General features: G+C 44.2%; 1 protein-coding gene and 1 long non-coding RNA gene across 5 annotated transcripts in view; both read left to right on the top strand.

The window, feature by feature from the left end:
• LOC112236021 (extensin) overlaps positions 1 to 22,500 on the top strand; it is a 101,677-nt gene that overhangs the window by 45,580 nt on the left and 33,597 nt on the right. The window lies entirely within an intron of this gene.
• Positions 3,950 to 7,531, top strand: LOC112237045. Its single transcript, XR_006080566.1, has 2 exons — positions 3,950 to 6,605; positions 6,804 to 7,531. It is a non-coding gene; the product is annotated as an uncharacterized LOC112237045 (long non-coding RNA).

The following is a 22,500-nucleotide window of genomic DNA, read 5'->3' as shown; positions in this document are numbered from 1 at the left end:
CTACGTTATAAGTACAGCTACATTATAACTACAGCTACGTTATAACTACAGCTACGTTATAACTACATATTATAACTACAGCTACGTTATAAGTACAGCTACATTATAACTACAGCTACGTTATAACTACAGCTACGTTATAACTACAGCTACGTTATAACTACAGCTACATTATAACTACAGCTACGTTATAACTACAGCTACATTATAACTACAGCTACGTTGTAACTACACATTATAACTACAGCTACATTATAACTACAGCTACATTTAAACTACAGCTACGTTATAAATACAGCTACATTATAACTACAGCTACGTTATAATTACAGCTACATTATAACTACAGCTACGTTATAAGTACAGCTACATTATAACTACAGCTACGTTATAACTACAGCTACATTATAACTACAGATACATTATAACTACAGCTACGTTATAACTACAGCTACGTTGTAACTACAGCTACATTATAACTACAGCTACATTATAACTACAGATACATTATAACTACAGCTACGTTATAACTATAACGTTATAACTACAGCTACATTATAACTACAGCTACATTATAACTACAGCTACATTATAACTACAGCTACATTATAACTACAGCTACATTATAACTACAGCTACATTATAACTACAGCTACATTATAACTACAGCTACATTATAACTACAGCTACATTATAACTACAGCTACATTATAACTACAGCTACATTATAACTACAGCTACACTATAACTATAGCTACATTATAACCACATCCTCTATCTATAACCTACAGTTGTGGCCAAAAGTTTTGAGAATGACACAAATATACATTTTCACAAAGTCTGCTGCCTCAGTTTGTATGATGACAATCTGCATATACTCCAGAATGTTATGAAGAGTGATCAGATGAATTGCAATTAATTGCAAAGTCCCTCTTTTCCATGCAAATGAACTGAATCCCCCCAAAATCATTCCCACTGCATTTCAGCCCTGCCACAAAAGGACACAGGTGTGAATGTTGACGCGGACAAGGCTGGAGATCACTCTGTCATGCTGATTGAGTTTGAATAACAGACTGGAAGCTTCAAAAGGAGGGTGGTGCTTGGAATCATTGTTCTTCCTCTGTCAAAAATGGTTACCTGCAAGGAAACACGTGCCGTCATCATTGCTTTGCACAAAAAGGGCTTCACAGGCAAGGATTTTGCTGCCAGTAAGATTGCACCTAAATCAACCATTTATCGGATCATCAAGAACTTCAAGGAGAGCGGTTCAATTGTTGTGAAGAAGGCTTCAGGGCACCCAAGAAAGTCCAGCAAGTGCCAGGACCGTCTCCTAAAGTTGATTCAGCTGCTGGATCGGGGCACCACCAGTATAGAGCTCAGGAATGGCAGCAGGCAGGTGTGAGTGCATCTGCATCAGGTGTGAGGCGAAGACTTTAGGAGGATGGCCTGGTGTCAAGAAGGGCAGCAAAGAAGCCACTTCTCTCCAGGAAAACATCAGGGACAGACTGATATTCTGCAAATGGTACAGAGATTGGACTGCTGAGGACTGGGGTAAAGTCATTTTCTCTGATGAATCCCCTTTCCGATTGTTTGGGGCATCCGGAAAAAAGCTTGTCCGGAGAAGACAAGGTGAGTGCTACCATCAGTCCTGTGTCATGCCAACAGTAAAGCATCCTGAGACCATTCATGTGTGGGGTTGCTTCTCAGCCAAGGGAGTGGGCTCACTCACAATTTGCCTAAGAACACAGCCATGAATAAAGAATGGTACCAACACATCCTCCAAGAGCAACTTCTCCCAACCATCCAGGAACAGTTTGGTGACGAACAATGCCTTTTCCAGCATGATGGAGCACCTTGCCATAAGGCAAAAGTGATAACTAAGTGACTCGGGGAACAAAACATAGATATTTTGGGTCCATGGCCAGGAAACTCAACCAGACCTTAATCCCATTGAGAACAATCCTCAAGGGGCGGGTGGACAATGTTACGCCCTGACCTTAGTTATCTTTGTTTTCTTTATTATTTTGGTTAGGTCAGGGTGTGATGAGGGTGGTATGTGTGTTTTCGTCTTGTCTAGGGTTTTTTGTACATCTATGGGGTTTTGGTTTGTCTAGGTAAATGTAGGTCTATGGTGGCCTGAATTGGTTCCCAATCAGAGGCAGCTGTTTGTCGTTGTTTCTGATTGGGGATCCTATTTAGGTTGCCATTTTCCATTTTGGTTTGGTGGGTTATTGTCTATGTGTAGTTGCATGTCAGCACTAGTTATTATTAGCTTCACGTTCGTTTTGTTATTTTATTAGTTTGTTTAGTGTTCTTTGTGTTCTTCATAAATAAAGAAGAATGTATTCAAATCACGCTGCGCCTTGGTCTCATCGTTACGACGAACGTGACAGACAAACAAAAACCCACAAATTCTGATAAACTCCAAGCATTGATTATGCAAGAATGGGCTGCCATCAGTCAGGATGTGGCCCAGAAGTTAATTGACAGCATGCCAGGGCGGATTGCAGAGGTCTTGAAAAAGAAGGGTCAACACTGCAAATATTGACTCTTTGCATCAGCTTCATGTAATTGTCAATAAAAGCCTTTGACACTTATGAAATCCTTGTAATTATACTTCAGTATTCCATAGTAACATCTGACAAAAATATCTAAGGACACTGAAGCAGCAAACTTTGTGAAAATTAATATTTGTGTCATTCTCAAAACTTTTGGCCATGGCTGTATGTTAGAATATTTAAATGTGTGACGTTCAATGGGATTTCTCTCTGTGCAGCCATCATTTGTATTTCATTTTTCTGTGTCTTCTGTTGCTGTCTCTTTCATCCTCCCTGCTGTCTCTACTGATATGCTCCCTCAGAGCGCTGGTTCCATATTTCACCATATCTAGTGAGATGTGTTGTATTTGCCCAGGCCTAATATGAAGGAAGAAACCCCATGGGGGAAGGAGAGACATTGACCGAGACATAAAGAGAAGAGAGAGAGACAGGGCTCGGCGATATGAGCAAAATATCATATCACAATATTTTTCTACGTTTTGACGGTATGAGGGTATTTGAACCCTGTTTTTCGTGATATCTAATTGCGATCCAATTACTATCTTGCCTCATTGCTGCAACTCCCCAACAGGCTCGGGAGAGGCGAAGGTCGAGTCATGCATCCTCTGAAACATGACCCGGCAAGCCTCGCTCCTTAACACCCTCCAGTTTAACCCGGGAACCCAGCCAACGTGTCGGAGGAAACACCATTCAACTGACGACCGAAGTCAGCTTGCAGGTGCCGGCCCGCCACAAGGAGTCGCTAGAGCGCGATGAGCCAAGTAAATGACAAAGCAAAAACAGGTTTTTATAATTGTTTGCAAATGTATAAAAAAAATAACTTGAAATATGACATTTACCTAAGTATTCAGACCCTTTACTCAATACTTTGTTGAAGCACCTTTAGCAGCGATTACATCCACGAGTCTTCTTGGGTATACCGCTACAAGCTTGGCACATCTCGATCTGGGGAGTTTCTCCCATTCTTCTCTGTAGATCCTCTCAAGCTCTGTCAGGTTGGTTGAGGAGCGTTGCTGCATAGCTATTTTCAGGTCTCTCCAGTTATGTTCAATATCCATCTGGCCACTCAACCATAAAGACCTGATTGGTGGAGTGTTGCAAAGATGGCTGTCCTTCTGGAATGTTCTCCCATCTCCACAGAGGAACTCTGGAACTGTCAGAGTGACCATCAGGGCCTTTCTCCACGGATTGCTCAGTTTCGCCAGGCGGCCAGCTCTAGGAAGAGTCTTGGTGGTTCCAAACATCTTCCATTTAAGAGTAATGGAGGCCACTGTGTTCTTGGGGACCTTCAATATTGCAGAAATGTGTTGGTAACCTTCCCCAGACCTGTGCTTTGACACAATCCTGTCTCAGAGATCTACGGACAATTCCTTGGCTTCGATTTGGCTCTGACATGCACTGATACCTGACATGCACTGAGAACTTATATAGACAGGTTTGTGCCTTGCCAAATAATGTCCAATCAAGGCTGCATGATCGAATCCTACCCTGTGGAATCTCTGTGGAGGAGTCTGCATGATAGATTCCTACCCTGTGGGGCTCTGTGGATGAGTCTGCATGATAGATTCCTACCCTGTGGAAATCTGTGTCTGATAAATAGTGCTGTTTCAAAGGTCAAACAGCGTCTGCAGAGCAGCACTTCTATTACTTGCCTCCCATCCACCACCCTCTTCCTCCTCTCCTCCTCTCACTCCTCTCACTCCTCTATTACTGTCATCCCAACACCTTCCTCTCCTCCATCACTCTCACTCCCAATCAACCAGGGAGGGGTGAGAGGGGACAGACCCTGGTGGAGCTATGCACCACCCCACCCCTATACCTCTGTCTCAGCCCTCCTTAACCCTGCACCCCATCCATCCACATCCCTAACTCAAAGCCGGCCTAGACAGTGTTAACACACACACACACACACACGTTTAATAAATCAGCCTGGTGCTAATGGAGCTGAGGGGGTCTTGCAAAGAGGGATCACATTTCCACTCTCGCTGCTGCCCCTATATTGATAGTGTGCATGTGTCCATGTATTAATAGCCCATCGCTTTGCAGTGTCCGCCAGGCTAGTGTCAGAGCAGGTGATATATGGGTGGCCAACTGGTGATGGGGACGTTCTTCGGTGATGTATGTGTCTGTTGTGATGAAGATGTAGGGTGTGTGTGTGTGTGTGTGTGTGTGTGTGTGTGTGTGTGTGTGTGTGTGTGTGTGTGTGTGTGTGTGTGTGTGTGTGTGTGTGTGTGTGTGTGTGTGTGTGTGTGTGTGTGTGTGTGTGTGCGTGTGTGTGTGTATTCCATTCTATATTGTATTCTATCCACGCCTAATCTGCACCTCTGATTTACAAAGACCCAGCAGCTAGAGCCTGCATGCAACCACAGCCTCTGGCTCAAAGACATCTCAGTGTTTTTTACTGCCGACTTCTGCCCTATCTACAGTGGTGTAAAGTACTTAAATAAAAATGTAGTACTACTCCAGTAGTTTTTTGGGGGGTATCTGTACTTTACTTTACTATTTATATTTTTGACAACTTTTACTTCACTACATTACTAAAGTGCGTACATTGTGCGTACATTTAAGCACACCTCTTGACCATGAGCACCCACAGCACCTTGTTGTAGAAAAGTCAAACTGATAATGAAATACCATCCACCAAATGGAGAAAGGTTTGACATACTGGACCAAATCATAAACTATGAAGAAAAAACTAATCACATGAATAGATAATTAATGTATTTCTTTTATAGACACTTAAGTTACTAATAGTTTTCTCAGGGGTGCTAGCGAATTCATAAATATGAAACCATTTAAGCCTAATTGAATAATAAAGTTAATTTGAAAGAGAGTGGAATGTAAGGTCGGAGGCAATTGAGTTACCAGTTAAATAATATAAAAGGCAACACTGAGGCGTTGTGACTTGGTGGAGGATCTGACACAAGCTGCATTACACAGGGAGAGTGTTTTCAATGAGCGTGCACATTTATTTTTGCTGACTTGCGACGCTTGGTTTATTAGTAGATTTAGTTTTCCAAGGCATGTTTTATTGTATCGCTGCGACCAACTCTCTCCAGTATTAGAAAGGGAGACGAGACGCACCAATACCATCCCAGTGCAAACCCATGTCCTCTCCACCCTGGGATTTTTGGCCACTGGAACATTCCAACGGTAGATTGCGGATCGATCTGGCATTTCACAACCAACCATGAGCCGGATATTTCCTGCAGTCCTTTGTGGCATTATTAATTGACCCCCACAATACATACAGTTTCCTTCACTGCTGTGCAACAGGCCAGAGTGAAAAGGGATTTCTGGATTTACAAATGTCGCAGGAACAATTGACTGCATCCACATCACAATAAAAGCACCATCATTGAACGAATTGAACTTCGTCAACAGAAAAGGTTTCCATTCTGTCAACGTGCATGTCATCTGTGATTCACATTTGGCTTTGTTGAATGTCGTGGCCAGATGGCCAGGTGGGACACATGATTCATTCATTGTGAAGAACAGCTCAGTTGGGCCTTAACCTCCAGGAAGGAGCTGTTGAGGACGGACGGCTCATTGGTAAGTGACTTGTTTTATTTGCAAGGTTTTATTGTTAGACCTCTACTGGGAAAAAATATCTAAATGTTGTGTTCATAACTGCAGGAGACCCATGAACAACATGGCTGCTGACTCACAAACCCTTCAAGCCAACAAGAGGCCAGGTACAACCAAGCCCACACACACACCAGAACAACAGTGGAGCGCACCATAGGCCTGCAGAAAGGGCGTTGTGCTTGTCTGGGACAGGAGACACACTGCAATACCAGCCTAGCAAAGTTTGCCTCTGAAATGATATTCCTTCAAATGCCATTACGTGAATACAATGTGCATAATTCCTTTTTTAGGTTTGCTACATTGTCAAGGCTTGCAGTGTGCTCCACAACATTACAATCAAAAATGTCATTCCGCTGAATGATCTACTCAGACACGATGAGCCCATGCCTGACAGGGAGTTTCCCACCACCCATAGGCCTGGCACTGAGGACCAGAGTCAATATCATACAACGCTTTTAGGTATCTGTTCTTCCAAATATTGTAATCAAATCGACAAGGAAAACACATTTACATTGCACCAGAATTTATTGTCTCACGTGTTTGACACAATCAACAAGTTCTTTCAATGACTGATTGATTTCTCAAGCCGTTGTGTACATCCTCCAGCTGCGGTTTGAGTCCAAGAATTGATGTGTTGATCTCTTGTTGTTGTTTCAGGACTGCGTCAGACAAAACATAGCGGAGCAGCTGAAGTGCCCGACCAAAGAGGACACCCTTCTGGTACACCTGGGGCAGAGGGGTCAGAGGACACCCTTCTGGTAGGCCTAGGGATGAGGGGTCAGAGGACACCCTTCTGGTAGGCCTGGGGATGAGGTGTCAGAGGACACCCTTCTGGTAGGCCTGGGGATGAGGGGTCAGAGGACACCCTTCTGGTAGGCCTGGGGCAGAGGGGTCAGAGGACACCCTCCTGGTAGGCCTGGGGATGAGGGGTCAGAGGACACCCTCCTGGTAGGCCTGGGGATGAGGGGTCAGAGGACACCCTCCTGGTAGGCCTGGGGATGAGGGGTCAGAGGACACCCTTCTGGTAGGCCTGGGGATGAGGGGTCAGAGGACACCCTCCTGGTAGGCCTGGGGATGAGGGGTCAGAGGACACCCTTCTGGTAGGCCTGGGGATGAGGGGTCAGAGGACACCCTTCTGGTAGGCCTGGGGATGAGGGGTCAGAGGACACCCTTCTGGTAGGCCTGGGGATGAGGTGTCAGAGGACACCCTCCTGGTAGGCCTAGGGATGAGGGGTCTGTCAAGATTTCATGTTTTGTTATTTTTGTTATATTACTTTTGTAACATTTATTTAGTTACATATATTTGTTATATTTATTGTCAAGAAAAAATATTGAGATGTGGTCCATGTCTGAAAATGGTTGTGAAAATAAAGCTTGAATTACCATCCGTTAGTGTGTCTGGTATTCCTTCAGGGTCTGGAAGAGGGTCCTCAGTATCACCATCAGTTGGTGTGTCTGGTATTCCTTCAGGGTCTGGGAGAGGGTCCTCAGTATCACCATCAGTTGGTGTGTCTGGTATTCCTTCAGGGTCTGGAAGAGGGTCCTCAGTATCACCATCAGTTGGTGTGTCTGGTATTCCTTCAGGGTCTGGGAGAGGGTCCTCAGTATCACCATCAGTTGGTGTGTCTGGTATTCCTTCAGGGTCTGGGAGAGGGTCCTCAGTATCACCATAAGTTGGTGTGTCTGGTAGTCCTTCAGGGTCTGGGAGAGGGTGTCAGTATCACCATCAGTTGGTGTGTCTGGTATTCCTTCAGGGTCTGGGAGAGGGTCCTCAGTATCACCATCAGTTGGTGTGTCTGGTATTCCTTCAGGGTCTGGGAGAGGGTCCTCAGTATCACCATCAGTTGGTGTGTCTGGTATTCATTCAGGGTCTGGGAGAGGGTCCTCAGTATCACCATCAGTTGGTGTGTCTGGTATTCCTTCAGGGTCTGGGAGAGGGTCCTCAGTATCACCATCAGTTGGTGTGTCTGGTATTCCTTCAGGGTCTGGGAGAGGGTCCTCAGTATCACCATCAGTTGGTGTGTCTGGTATTCCTTCAGGGTCTGGGAGAGGGTCCTCAGTATCACCATCAGTTGATGTGTCTGGTATTCCTTCAGGGTCTGGGAGAGGGTCCTCAGTATCACCATCAGTTGGTGTGTCTGGTAGTCCTTCAGGGTCTGGGAGAGGGTCCTCAGTATCACCATCAGTTGGTGTGTCTGGTATTCCTTCAAGGTCTGGGAGAGGGTCCTCAGTATCACCATCAGTTGGTGTGTCTGGTATTCCTTCAGGGTCTGGGAGAGGGTCCTCAGTATCACCATCAGTTGGTGTGTCTGGTATTCCTTCAGGGTCTGGGAGAGGGTCCTCAGTATCACCATCAGTTGGTGTGTCTGGTATTCCTTCAGGGTCTGGGAGAGGGTCCTCAGTATCACCATCAGTTGGTGTGTCTGGTATTCCTTCAGGGTCTGGGAGAGGGTCCTCAGTATCACCATCAGTTGGTGTGTCTGGTATTCCTTCAGGGTCTGGGAGAGGGTCCTCAGTATCACCATCAGTTGGTGTGTCTGGTATTCCTTCAGGGTCTGGGAGAGGGTCCTCAGTATCACCATCAGTTGGTGTGTCTGGTATTCCTTCAGGGTCTGGGAGAGGGTCCTCAGTAGGGTCAGGGTCCATCACCATCAGTTGGTGTGTCTGGTATTCCTTCAGGGTCTGGGAGAGGGTCCTCAGTATCACCATCAGTTGGTGTGTCTGGTATTCCTTCAGGGTCTGGGAGAGGGTCCTCAGTATCACCATCAGTTGGTGTGTCTGGTATTCCTTCAGGGTCTGGGAGAGGGTCCTCAGTATCACCATCAGTTGGTGTGTCTGGTATTCCTTCAGGGTCTGGGAGAGGGTCCTCAGTATCACCATCAGTTGGTGTGTCTGGTAGTCCTTCAGGGTCTGGGAGAGGGTCCTCAGTATCACCATCACAAATGTGATGCCAGACACTGAGGTCTCTCCAATTATGGTGCCAATGTGCTGGTCCATAGCAGACAGTGAAGAGTCACTCTGTCCTCCTCCTGTGGCACTTATATCCCTTTTGTGGATCGTAATATGTTTTCAAATCAAACCATTTCTTTTCAATGTCATTAACTGTTCTGCACTCAGATGAGGCAGAATTTACCACAGCTCTAACCTGCTCACGAGCAATATGTTTTCTCTTATTCGTCAAGCCGTTGCTGAGGGCTCCAACAAGTATGGCTGTTTTGTTTCCACTTCGGTGATCAAAGGTTCTATTTCTTATCTGAAAAAAAAAAATTGTCTTCTTTGATTTCTCCATGTTGGCGGACATAAATTTGTGACATTTCTTGCAGCTTTAAAGGGAAGGTTTGTGACCATAATTGGTCATTTAGGGCGGTTCTTCATGTCATTGTGACTTCACGTGCACTAGCACAGTGTTCTAGAACGTGTCTGATTTATCAAGACAAAATACTTACAGGTGGAATTTTAATCACAGTAATATTTCTAATAAAAACTAGAAGAGAAGCAGTTAATCTCTCTTCAACCCTCAACCAGGACAGACTGATATGCATGTTGTAGATGACAGGCAAGGTGTGCTGCTCTGTTCTGATTCAGCTCCAACTTCGTTAAGTCTTTCTTTGCTGCACTTGACCATATTACTGGACAGTAATCAAGATGAAACAAGACCAGAGCCTGAACAACTAGTAGTTGATTTGTGTCAACACAGAACATATTTTTATACAGACAGACCTCCCCATCTTCACAACAACTTAGTCAATATGACTTGACCATGATAATTGACTATCCAATGTTATACCTGGGAGTTTAGCTTCCTGAACTTGTTGAATGGTCACACCCTTTATACACAACTCCAGTTGAGGTTTAGGTCTTAGAGAATGTTTTCAACCAATCACAACGCTTTTAGCTGTCGATGTATTTCAGACCAGTCTATTATTAATCACCCATTCTGATACTGACTGTAACTCCTTGTTTTGAATGTCAGTGATGTCACTGGCTTTGGGTGATGACATGTAGAGTGTGGAATCATCTGCAGACGTAGTCACTCTAGCTTTGTGTAAGATCAGTGGCAAATCATTTGTAAAAAAAAAAAAAGCAATGGCCCAAGGAAACTGCCCTGAGGGACACCTCACTGTACATATCTGATGTTAGAGAAGCTTCCATTGAAGAACACTCTCTGGGTTCTTTTGGATAAATAACTCTCCAGCCATGTGATGGCCGGTGCTGTAAAGCCATAAGAAACATGGCTTTACATCACAATAAACAAACATGGGCTCATTGTGTTCAGAACAACTCAGGTTATCACATGTAATCTTGTAACTGTACATCAAACACGTTGATCATAAACGTTGACAATGTATATGACATGAGTTCTGTGATGTGAAGTGCGCATTTGGACGCACAGGTGTTTGGCTTGCTTGTATGACGTCAAAGTGGTATTTATTTTAATCCTCAATGTCTCATCTTTCAAATACATTGAATCGCCTTAATTTAGAGCATTTCCCTCAATCAGACAACAAAAACACGTTCAAAAGTTGCCCAATTATCAGGAGGGATGGGGGCAACTTCTTGTCGCGCTCAAGTTCAAAATGTCTGTCAGTCAAAAACCATACAGAGCTGTGAAGCGTGATGTATATGTCACACCCTGACCTTAGTATTCTTTGTTTTCTTTGTTATTTTGGTTAGGTCAGGGTGTGACATGGGTGATGTATGTGTTTTTGTATTGTCTAGGGGTTTTCTATTCTAGGTGTTTTTGTAAGTCTATGGTTGCCTAGATTGGTTCTCAATTAGAGGCAGCTGTCTATCGTTGTCTCTGATTGGGAACCATATTTAGGCAGCCATATTCTTTGGGTATTTTGTGGGTGATTGTTCCTGTTTCCAGCGTTCCAGTGTTAGTGTTCACGTTACGGGACTGTTTCGTCTTCGTTCATTTTTGTCGGTTTGTTGTTTTTGTTCATTGTTTAAGTTTCCTATTAAATATGGATAATCATCACGCTGCATTTTGGTCCTCCTCTCTTTCACCCGAATACAATCGTTACAGTATAGCATCCCTGCAAACAATAGTGAGTCGTTAGGACGTCTCTAGGATGTCACGAAATTGTCGCCTATAGTCGTCAGGACGTTGTGTCATGGTCCCTGGAGGTTTTGTCTAGTTCCCGGTTGGTCTCGGGGGCGTCCCCAGGGACAATTTTAGGACATTCTTGGGACATTGTGTCATGGTCTAATGGAGGTTTTGTCTAGTCCCCGGTTGGGATGTCCTAAGAAAGTGAACTAGGCAAAAAACCTCCAGGGGACCACGACATAACGTCCCAAGAACGTTCAGTGGACCATGACACAACATCCCAGGCACATCCTAAAAACTGGGAACTATTAAAAAGTCCCCCATAAAACGTTCCCTTGGGACCATCACGCGATGTCCTAAGGACTAGTAAAATGACATTTCTGAGAACGTCCTTAAAAAGGTCCTGCCATGGTCCTCCGTGACGTCCTGGAAACATACAGGGAACCAGACAAAGGCCCCCCAGAGAACGTTTCCTTGGGACCATCATGCAACATTCTCATTAGAACGTTCACAGAATGTCAGTGGATAACGTCGCACCGAAACCCTTAAGGGACCGAATGGGAACATCGCCTAAATCAAATCAAATCAAATGTATTTATATAGCCCTTCGTACATCAGCTGATATCTCAAAGTGCTGTACAGAAACCCAGCCTAAAACCCCAAACAGCAAGCAATGCAGGTGTAGAAGCACGTCCGCAGGACTACCCATGTTTGCTGTAATTTTACTGTACAGCCATTTTCAACCCATATACTGGTACAAGTGTAAAGGGTTAACTTTCTCATTCTCTCCAAATGGAGAAGTGACAAATTATCTTCATATTATAATCATGAATAAGCTTCCTCTTTCTCAGTGTTGGCCAGATGGAGGGAAAGAGATAGAAGGGTTGAGAAAGAGAGAGTTAGAGAGTGTTAGCCTGCAGAGAAAAATAGAGGGAGCGAGAAGTCTCTCTAGAGACTACAGTGTGTTAATGGTTGACACAGACAGTATTGTTTGTCTGCTAGCTGAACCAAGGACACACAGTGGAGCAGAACACAGTGGAGCATGGCAGAGCACAGCAGTATGCCATTCATGCAGAGCAAGGGCCCCGTGCCTCAGCCCATGAGACACTACTGAGAGAGCCGGAAGAGAAATAGAAGGGGGATATGGCCCTCTTTTATGAATCTGCTGCCAGCCATCCAAACCCCCATTTTGAGCCCCATAAGTGCAGCTTCAACCTTTTAGTCTAGGAACGTTGTGTGTGAGAGCTACAGTTACATTTGGTTTGTTTTACTGTCTATGTTCCTTCACTGGCTTTATATAGAGAGAAAGGCAGGCGGTGTGGTGTTTTATAGAGAGAGAAAGGCAGCTGGTGTGGTGTTTTATAGAGAGAGAAAGGCAGGCGGTGTGGTGTTTTATAGAGAGAGAAAGGCAGGCGGTGTGGTGTTTTATAGAGAGAGAAAGGCAGGCGGTGTGGTGTTTTATAGAGAGAGAAAGGCAGGTGGTGTGGTGTTTTATAGAGAGAGAAAGGCAGGCGGTGTGGTGTTTTATAGAGAGAGAAAGGCAGGCGGTGTGGTGTTTTATAGAGAGAGAAAGGCAGGCGGTGTGGTGTTTTATAGAGAGAGAAAGGCAGGTGGTGTGGTGTTTTATAGAGAGAGAAAGGCAGGCGGTGTGGTGTTTTATAGAGAGAGAAAGGCAGGCGGTGTGGTGTTTTATAGAGAGAGAAAGGCAGGTGGTGTGGTGTTTTATAGAGAGAGAAAGGCAGGCGGTGTGGTGTTTTATAGAGAGAGAAAGGCAGGTGGTGTGGTGTTTTATAGAGAGAGAAAGGCAGGCGGTGTGGTGTTTTATAGAGAGAGAAAGGCAGGTGGTGTGGTGTTTTATAGAGAGAAAGGCAGGCGGTGTGGTGTTTTATAGAGAGAGAAAGGCAGGTGGTGTGGTGTTTTATAGAGAGAGAAAGGCAGGCGGTGTGGTGTTTTATAGAGAGAGAAAGGCAGGTGGTGTGGTGTTTTATAGAGAGAGAAAGGCAGGTGGTGTGGTGTTTTATAGAGAGAGAAAGGCAGGCGGTGTGGTGTTTTATAGAGAGAGAAAGGCAGGTGGTGTGGTGTTTTATAGAGAGAGAAAGGCAGGCGGTGTGGTGTTTTATAGAGAGAGAAAGGCAGGTGGTGTGGTGTTTTATAGAGAGAGAAAGGCAGGTGTTTTAAACTTGATGTGGTCTTTTTTTAAGCCCATTTTCTCACCAATTGGTAGTTACAGTCTTGTCCCGTCGTTGCAACTCCTGTACGGACTCGGGAGAGGCAAAGGTCGAGAGCCGTGCGTCCTCCAAAACATGACTCCGCCAAGCCACACTTCCCGCCCAGAAGCTAGCCGCACCACTGTGTCGGAGGAAACACCGTTCCCCATGGCGACCGTGTCAGCGTGCAGGCACCCAGCCCACCACTGGAGTTGCTAGAGCACGTTCGGACAAGAACATGCCGGCCAAACCCTCCCTTAACCCGGACAACGATGGGCCAATTGTGTGCCGCCTCATGGGTCTCCCGGTCAGATGCAACACAACCTGTAATCGAACCAGGATCTGTAGTTGTCACGGTCGTCCTCCTCTTCATCTGAAGAGGAGAGGCGAGAAGGATCGGAGGACCAAAATGCGGCGTGGTTTGTGTTCATCATGTATTTTAATAAAGAAAACACTGAACACTGAAACACACTATACAAAAACAGTAAACAAAATAACAACCGTGAAGCTAATGCGAGCTGCGCTGAAACAAGCCATCAACATAGACAATCACCCACAAACAAACAGTGCAACCCAGGCTACCTAAGTATGATTCTCAATCAGAGACAACTAATGACACCTGCCTCTGATTGAGAACCATACTATGCCGAAACATAGAAATACCCAAATCATAGAAAAACAAACATAGACTGCCCACCCCAACTCACACCCTGACCATACTAAATAATGACAAAACAAAGGAAATAAAGGTCAGAATGTGACAGTAGTGGCCTTGCCAGCGCTGCAACGCGGTGCCTTAGACCACTGCGCCACTCGGGAAGCCTGGATGGGACATATTTCTTGATTTCTTGGTTGAAATAATCTGTGTGTGTGTGTGTGTGTGTGTGTGTGTGTGTGTGTGTGTGTGTGTGTGTGTGTGTGTGTGTGTGTGTGTGTGTGTGTGTGTGTGTGTGTGTGTGTGTAAAACAGCAGCTGCTGCACTGTTAATCATTAGACCCTGTGAAGGCTTCATTTCTTATTGTCAATAGTACACTGCTTTGCTTTAATCCCATATGAATAGGTTCTGGTCTCCTGGTTGGATGAAGAAGAAGCAACAGGATGTGGGTGTGCTTGTGTGCAGGTCTCATTTTGTATTTGCCTACGTGTGTGTGCTGGGAGGGCTATGCAGAGCAAAGGGAGATAGAGGACAGTGGGGTGAGCAGTGGTCTGTGGGACAGACTGACTAGTAGAGGACAGTGGGGTGAGCAGTGGCCTGTGGGACAGACTGACTAGTAGAGGACAGTGGGGTGAGCAGTGGCCTGTGGGACAGACTGACTAGTAGAGGACAGTGGGGTGAGCAGGGGCCTGTGGGACAGACTGACTAGTAGAGGACAGTGGGGTGAGCAGGGGCCTGTGGGACAGACTGACTAGTAGACGACAGTGGGGTGAGCAGTGGCCTGTGGGACAGACTGACTAGTAGACGACAGTGGGGTGAGCAGTGGCCTGTGGGACAGACTGACTAGTAGACGACCGTGGGGTGAGCAGTGGCCTGTTGGACAGACTGACTGACAGGGGACAGGAAATGTCTCGTTGTCATGACAATGATGGGGATGGGTGACATTAACTGTAGGCAGAGTTCAACACTAATCACTCTCACAGAGGTCACTTCAGACACTAATCACTCTCACAGAGATCACAGCAGGCCACTAATTACTCTCACAGAGGTCACTTCAGACACTAATCACTCTCGCAGAGGTCACTGCAGGCCACTAATCACTCTCACAGAGGCCACTGCAGGCCACTAATTACTCTCACAGAGGTCACTGCAGGCCACTAATCACTCTCACAGAGGTCACTGCAGGCCACTAATCACTCTCACAGAGGCCACTGCAGGCCACTAATCACTCTCACAGAGGCCACTGCAGGCCACTAATCACTCTCACAGAGGCCACTGCAGGGCACAGCTGTGTGTATGTGTGTTGCACGCTATATCAAAAACTTCTGTACTTTTTTGATACAAAAAAAACTAGCGGTTCGGTAGTAGTATTTCTTACTACTTTCAGTATTTCTGTCAAATGTGTCTCGTGTGATTGAGAGAAGTCTGTCTGTCAGTGCAGCCTTTTATAGCGTGAAGAGCAAAGTGTCTGCTCAACTTCCTCATTCATTTTGCTACAGCTGTCTGGTTGTATTGTTAGCTCCCCACTCATACTGCACAGAACTTAACACACTTGATTAATGCAACACGACAAGTACAAATGTTGAACCTGTTCATTACTGTTGGCTTATCAATGTCCCTACAGGCTAGACCACTTCCTAATGCAAGAAGATACCGGTAACTTCCAGTTGTAATTGTACTAGGCTAACTTTACTTGCTAGCTTACAGCTGAAGCAAACATCAATTCACGACCTTAGAACTTTGTTTGGGATAGCAAAATATGCTGATTTCAAAGCTGATTGTCACCAAAAATTTTATTAATTCACTTCATCTCCCTCGCCACCAAAAAGTAATTAACTTCTTTGTCTCTCTCGCCCCACGTCTAATTTCCAATATATTCCATTGCCACAGTCAGATTCCACAGCCAGCGTCTGTCTGCCTTGTAAATTACTTTATTACTTTCTTAAAGAGACAGCAAACAATCTTATAAAAGAAGAGATTGCTTCTTCTATGCAAATGTTGTTGATTAGTACAATAAAATAATAGGTTTTCCTATACAGTTAAAATAAGTCCTAAATGGAAGGCATTATTTTCTCATCTGTAGTCTCATGAATTTTGCTTAAACAAGCTCAATAACTCAACCCATGCGCATGCTCCTATTGAATCAAATGCATTCACCTGTATTGTGAACAGTGGCATATATTCATGGATGCCAAGGGAAGGCAGGCTTCCCCCCCAAAAAATGACCAGGAAAAAAAACATACAATAATTTATCTTTTGTCTCTCTGCGTTTCATAATATTCCTTCAGTTCGTAAGCATCCGAGCGAAACAAATCCCCCTCTGTCTCTGTATGTGTAGCCCATATATCTGATGCTGTCTGGTCCAAAACAGTATGACATTGTTGATGCCTGTAGGATTGAATGGAAGGGAAGCCAGCGAGCATTTTGCCTCCCTTGATTAAAAAAGTTAAAAAAAGTATAAAATAATAGCCAATCAGTGTTGAGCTAAACTGAGTGAGCACAACTGTGAAGTGTCAATGGAAGCCAGTTTAAACTCCTATCAAATAGAATCGAGCGCATATGTCATTGACAGAAACAACTTGAATTGTTGCATCTTGTTTTGTTGTCCTCCAGTGGCTGGCTAGCTAATGCCGATTCTGATCCAACTATTAATTCATACATTGTTGTGCCCCTGGCCTGAGAGGATGGATGTTCAATTTGTAGCTAGATGTAGAAGGATAATGTTAACTACCTGATGTTGTCCATGAATGGAAGTTAGGCTAGCGAGCAAGTATTTTAGCCAGGTAGCCTAGGATAACAAAAAACTAAAAGCGTGTACTGTATGACAGAGTGATAGACCGTTTCGTCACAGAAATCAGAACCATGGACAGCCACATCATATTTAGCTGACGTTGATTGGACTAAATTGTTTTTGGTATCTTTTAGTTGTCACTAAATTAGACTAAGAAGAAGTGATTTGATGATGTTGAAATGTTGAAGTTGAAATGGTGCTGGAATTGTGGAGGCAGCTCCTGTTGAAATGGTGCTGGAATGGTGGAGGCAGCTCCTGTTGAAATGGTGCTGGAATTGTGGAGGCAGCTCCTGTTGAAATGGTGCTGGAAAAGTGGAGGCAGCTCCTGTTGAAATGGTGCTGGAATGGTGGAGGCAGCTCCTGTTGAAATGGTGCTGGAATTGTGGAGGCAGCTCCTGTTGAAATGGTGCTGGAATGGTGGAGGCAGCTCCTGTTGAAATGGTGCTGGAATGGTGGAGGCAGCTCCTGTTGAAATGGTGCTGGAATTGTGGAGGCAGCTCCTGTTGAAATGGTGCTGGAATGGTGGAGGCAGCTCCTGTTGAAATGGTGCTGGAATGGTGGAGGCAGCTCCTGTTGAAATGGTGCTGGAATGGTGGAGGCAGCTCCTGTTTTCTTTGCGACTTGTGGTACCTCTCTGTGGTTCTACATCAATAGTTGTTTAGTGGTTTAGTGATTTCATCCATGCACCGCTGCTGATTGTGAATAGACCAAGGCTTCATCCAGGGGTTGGAACCAAAATTATTTTCCAATCGTTTAGTTCTGAGCAGGACCATTATTTTTAAAGTTCCGTTCCACTGTTCTGACAGCAAAATCAAGTCCTGAACTGGTTGGAACACAAAAAAAGTACCGGCTTGTATTATTCCTTTCTGTTCTGTGTTTTTAACATTTAGCTCAATATTACATTTCTTCACCAAGATTGCTATTGAGCAGGCTAGCTATAGCTCAGTGAGTTGTTAACATGCATGATGGAAAGACAAGTGTTGGATATGAGATGGAACTGACATTCTGCAGATGGGGAGGAGAGTGAGAGAGGGTAAAGGAGGAGGCTTGTCTTGAAGCGCTGGGAATCTTTTTAAGACATGCGTTATCTGAATTAGGCCCACAGAGTTATACCTACGGAGGAGCGGCTTTGATGGAGGAACTTTGAATGTTTAAACTTCAGAGTTGGCTTAACGTTGGACCAAAGAAGCTAACTAGCCAACAAGCTTGTGTCTGCAGAGCGGCACCAGAATTAAAAACACATCTTACTTTTTTGTAGTTAATAAATCCAATGTAAAATGTTATAACTATATATAACTATATAACTATAGTACCCTAACTAGCATTGAAAAAGTTAATCCATTCTTCTGTAATAAAAAATCTGAATCTGAATCTATCTTGTAACTTCAGTAGGCTACAGTAGCCTATGTTTTTGAGGGGGAAGGGCAGGTAGCCAACCAACTGGCAAGGTGCTGAAAGAGGTTTAGTGGGAGGGCTTTGCATAGGCGCTTTGTTGTGGGACTGGATAAAAATGGCATGTAAAATAATGTTATTACAGTTTTTGCCGATTGCTTACACACTGAAAGTGAATGGTTAGATAAAAGCATCAGAACCTTAGCTTCTGTAACCACGCCTTAAACAAAGGCACCAAAACCTAACCACGCCTTAAACAAAGGCACCAAAACCTAACCACGCCTTAAACAAAGGCACCAAAACCTAACCACGCCTTAAACAAAGTCACCAAAACCTAACCACGCCTTAAACAAAATCCCCAAAACCTAACCACGCCTTAAACAAAGGCACCAAAACCTAACCACGCCTTAAACAAAGGCACCAAAACCTAACCACGCCTTAAACAAAATCACCAAAACCTAACCACGCCTTAAACAAAGGCACCAAAACCTAACCACGCCTTAAACAAAGGCACCAAAACCTAACCACGCCTTAAACAAAGGCACCAAAACCTAACCACGCCTTAAACAAAGGCACCAAAACCTAACCAAGCCTTAAACAAAGGCACCAAAACCTAACCACGACTTAAACAAAGTCACCAAAACCTAACCACGCCTTAAACAAAGGCACCAAAACCTAACCACGTCTTAAACAAAGGCACCAAAACCTAACCACGCCTTAAACAAAGGCACCAAAACCTAACCACGTCTTAAACAAAGGCAGCAACACCTAACCACGACTTAAACAAAGGCACCAAAACCTAACCACACCTTAAACAAAGGCACCAAAACCTAACCACGTCTTAAACAAAGGCAGCAACACCTAACCACGACTTAAACAAAGGCACCAAAACCTAACCACGCCTTAAACAAAGGCACCAATACCTAACCACGCCTTAAACAAAGGCACCAAAACCTAACCACGCCTTAAACAAAGGCACCAAAACCTAACCACGCCTTAAACAAAGGCACCAAAACCTAACCACGCCTTAAACAAAGGCACCAAAACCTAACCACGCCTTAAACAAAGGCACCAAAACCTAACCACGCCTTAAACAAAGGCACAAAAAGTACAAACACATTTTCTGCTTTGCACTTTGCAATTTTGCAACACACTTGCAAAACACTACACACTGTTTTTTACATTAGACACTTTGTTCAAGAATGAAATCTCTTACAATCATTGGGAAAACACTTATATTCAAAATGCAAAACATACCTGAAATTGGCAACACCCCACACACACCCACACACACACACACACACACACACACACACACACACACACACACACACACACACACACACACACACACACACACACACACACACACACACACACACACACACACACACACACACACACACATACACACACACACACACACATACACACACACACACACACTCACACACACACACACACACAGACATACACGAAAACACGTATACAGTATTTAAACATCAATTAGTAATATGAGCCTTAACACTACAAATAGACCTCAGGTAAGCTCCCTTCTTTTGTGAGAACATAGAGGCAGTGAGAACAAGAGGAAGAGGTAGAGGAAGAGAGAGGAGTAGGACGAGGATGATAACAAAGAAGGGGACCATGCAATAGATGGAGACATATTTCCGAAGACATTAGGGCCACTTTAGTGGACCATGTCATAAATCATGTCCTGACGATGAGGGAGGCAGAGAGTCCAGCCCAACCTGAGTCGCTACACGGTAGCATCCATAATACAGACATTTAGAATGGAGAATGGCAAAAAAATAAACAGAATCTTTTTTTTTCTGAAGCTTTTCTATTTTTGTGTTACAAGGGACCATTTATTTGTGTTTAAGCAATCGAGAAAAATTGTAATTGAAATGTGAGTAGATGTACTGGAACAATCTGTCACAGAAGCCTGTCTGAGAACATTAAAAAGGCGTACAGTACTAAAGCAGTGTTTTGTATAAAGTACATCAGTGTGTTGTTGCTGCTTTGAAAGAGTCATTCAAATGGTGCCTGTGTGTATCATTTTGTTGCAAAAATGCCATTTTGAAAAAGGATTGTTTGGTTTTGACATAGAAGTGAGATGTTTATCTCCAAGTTTGGTGTCTTATTTGTAGAGTTCTGACACAATGAGCCAAATTCCGCAACAAGTGTGTAAGCAATCGCAAAAAACTGTAACCGGTTCTCATGCTTTTGAAATAACGTCTCTGTTCCGCAACAGTATAGAACAGTATAGAACAGTATAGAACAGTATAGAACAGTATAAAACAGTATAGAACAGTATAGAACAGTATAGAACAGTATAAAACAGTATAGAACAGTATAAAACAGTATAGAACAGTATAGAACAGTATAGAACAGTATAAAACAGTATAAAACAGTATAGAACAGTATAAAACAGTATAGAACAGTATAAAACAGTATAAAACAGTATAGAACAGTATAAAACAGTATAGAACAGTATAGAACAGTATAGAACAGTATAAAACAGTATAGAACAGTATAAAACAGTATAAAACAGTATGGAACAGTATAAAACAGTATAGAACAGTATAGAACAGTATAGAACAGTATAAAACAGTATAGAACAGTATAGAACAGTATAGAACAGTATAAAACAGTATAGAACAGTATAAAACAGTATAGAACAGTATAGAACAGTATAAAACAGTATAGAACAGTATAGAACAGTATAGAACAGTATAGTCTGTTTCTGTTCCTTGAAAATGTGTATTATTTTCCGGTTACCGGCTACGTTTTGATTTACCCAGTTTATCAATAGAGATTTATCATTCAAATAAACTCCTGTCTGTCTGTCTGTCTGTCTGTCTGTCTGTCTGTCTGTCTGTCTGTCTGTCTGTCTGTCTGTCTGTCTGTCTGTCTGTCTGTCTGTCTGTCTGTCTGTCTGTCTGTCTGTCTGTCTCGGTCTGTCTGTCTGTCGAGAGGAAGGAGCGCTGTCCTCCAGAGACCCCCAGGGCTAGTTAGGAGGGTTGAGGGTTTCAGTTGAAAAACACATGTCTTATTTTAGAGAAGTATCTCTCACTGACTGTCCCTAACCCTGCCTGTTGCAGCACTAAAACAGTAGGCACCTTTCAATTTCATTTCCTTAATTCTTTAAAGTAAACTTAACAGGCATCTTTAAAGAGAGAAAGAGGGGGACTCTGAAGACGAAGAGATGGAGGGATGTGAAGAGAAATAGAAAAAGAGGAAGCACTCAGAAGAGAAGAGAGAGAAAATAATGGCTTTAAGCAGGCCAGAATGTCACCGTCTTGTAGATAAGAAATGTGAGGAAACCAAAAATCCAGACTAGCCCTCAAAATTATGCAGTCCGTCCGACCACTTCCCATTTAGGGGAAAAGAAGACCAATGAATTTTCCTCCATCCTAGATCATTAACTTCAACCCGTGGGACGATCACCGTCTCCATGGCAACGCCTCTCTCTGTCTCCTGTCTGGGTGTGTCACCTTGTCAGAGGTTCTCTCTCTGTCTCCTGTCTGGGTGTGTCACCTTGTCAGTGGTTCTCTCTCTGTCTCCTGTCTGGGTGTGTCACCTTGTCAGAGGTTCTCTCTCTGTCTCCTGTCTGGGTGTGTCACCTTGTCAGTGGTTCTCTTTCTGTCTCCTGTCTGGGTGTGTCACCTTGTCAGTGGTTCTCTCTCTGTCTCCTGTCTGGGTGTGTCACCTTGTCAGAGGTTCTCTCTCTGTCTCCTGTCTGGGTGTGTCACCTTGTCAGTGGTTCTCTTTCTGTCTCCTGTCTGGGTGTGTCACCTTGTCAGTGGTTCTCTCTCTGTCTCCTGTCTGGGTGTGTCACCTTGTCAGAGGTTCTCTCTCTGTCTCCTGTCTGGGTGTGTCACCTTGTCAGAGGTTCTCTTTCTGTCTCCTGTCTGGGTGTGTCACCTTGTCAGTGGTTCTCTCTCTGTCTCCTGTCTGGGTGTGTCACCTTGTCAGAGGTTCTCTCTCTGTCTCCTGTCTGGGTGTGTGGTATTCTCTTGGTGCCCTCTCTCCCCCAGCAGAGATGGGTGTGTCAGATATATAGGCTCTCTCTGTCTCCTGTCTGGGTGTGAGTGAGTGTGTGTGTGTGTGTGTGTGTGTGTGTGTGTGTGTGTGTGTGTGTGTGTGTGTGTGTGTGTGTGTGTGTGTGTGTGTGTGTGTGTGTGTGTGTGTGTGTGTGTGTGTGTCCATGTGTGTGTGTTCTATCTTTGGTGCCCTCTCTGGGATAGGCTTTCTCT

Source organism: Oncorhynchus tshawytscha, linkage group LG31, assembly GCF_018296145.1.
Source record: "Oncorhynchus tshawytscha isolate Ot180627B linkage group LG31, Otsh_v2.0, whole genome shotgun sequence".
NCBI classification, from domain to species: domain Eukaryota; kingdom Metazoa; phylum Chordata; class Actinopteri; order Salmoniformes; family Salmonidae; genus Oncorhynchus; species Oncorhynchus tshawytscha.
The sequence above is the reverse complement of the archived record's forward strand: the minus strand, read 5'-3'. Positions and strand labels throughout refer to the sequence as shown.